Raw genomic sequence first — 1,445 nt, forward strand, 5'->3', positions numbered from 1 at the left:
AACATCAATGATGAGAGAGAATCATTGACTGGCTGCCTCCTGCATGCCCCCAGACTGGGGATGGAGCCCACAACCTGGGCCTGTGCCCCTGGAACCGAACCCAGGACCCTTTAGTCCACAGGCCGACGCTCTATCCACTGAGCCAAACCTGCTAGGGCTCCCTCTCTCTCTCTCTCTTTTAAATAAGTTTTTATTGCTGACTGGCATGATTCATGATTGAGCATCGACCTATGAACCAGGAGGTCACGGTTCGATTCCTGGTCAGGGCACAGGCCCGGGTTGCAGGTTTGATCTCCAGGGTGGGGCGTGCAAGAGGCAGCCGATCCATGACTCTCTCTCATCATTGATGTTTCTTTTTCTCACTCCCTCTCCCTTCTCCTCTGAAATCAATAAAAATAAAAAAAAGTCTAAACCACGAACTGACCTAAATGACTTTAAAGCACTTGTTTGTCTCAACCTGCCTTCATTCTGAGGTTCTATGGAAAGACCCCTGAGGCGCAGTCATGACAACGCTAGGAAGGAAGACCTGGGCAGGAAGGAACTGTAGCGAATAGCGCCGGGCTTAGCTTACGGCGCTCTGGTTAGCGACGGGCTCTCTTCTAAGCATTTGATAGAACAATTGCCTTTGTAATATAACATATAAACGTACAGATGGCTTCCGGCTGTGTCTTTGGCTTGGCCACCGCCGTGTTTTCCAAAAACTGGAGCTGAATGTGCTCGGGAGCCGCCTCTGGAGTACAGTTTGCCGCAGTCCTCCCCGCTCCCTCTTGCCTGCAGCTGGTGCCATCTGTCATTCAGACAAACTGGCTGGTCCCCGAAGGCATTTGAATTTGCGTCCCCTGACTTAGAAAATAAAACCCCCACAACAGACAACTCATTGTCCACATTTTAAAAATCCCTGACAGGTGGGGTTTAAATATTCTTTAATCCGTTCAGAGATGAAAATGAACATACCTGATGTCTAGATAAAAAGTGTTCTGGGCACTTTTCTTTTCAAATCTATTTTTTATTGCTTTCAGAGAGGAAGGGGCAGGGAAGGAGAGATGGAAACATCGATGATGAGAGGGAACCACGGATGGGCTGCCTCCTGCGCGCCCCACGCCGGGGATGGAGCCCGCCACCTGCAGGGATTAGACTGTGAGCCACTGGCTCATAGGTTGATGCTCAACCACTGAGCCACGGCAGCCGCCCGGTCTTCTTGGTGCTTTCCCACAGAGTCGGCTGACTTGCCAAGTCAAAAGGCTCGTCCATCAGCTGATTCCATTGAATAGGAAATGGCTGCAGGTATTTTAAGCAGAAAGAGAGTTAATACAGGGAAGCAGGCGTCCCCGTGGGTTGGTGAGGCCGGAAGAGCAGGCTCAGGGCTCAGCGAGCCTCCTCCAGGGATGGCTCCCAGAATAACACTACAGAACCGACCTGCCAGGAGGCCACCACCGCATCCGGAC

This window comes from Myotis davidii, unplaced genomic scaffold (assembly GCF_000327345.1).
Source record: "Myotis davidii unplaced genomic scaffold, ASM32734v1 scaffold43, whole genome shotgun sequence".
NCBI classification, from domain to species: Eukaryota; Metazoa; Chordata; class Mammalia; order Chiroptera; family Vespertilionidae; genus Myotis; species Myotis davidii.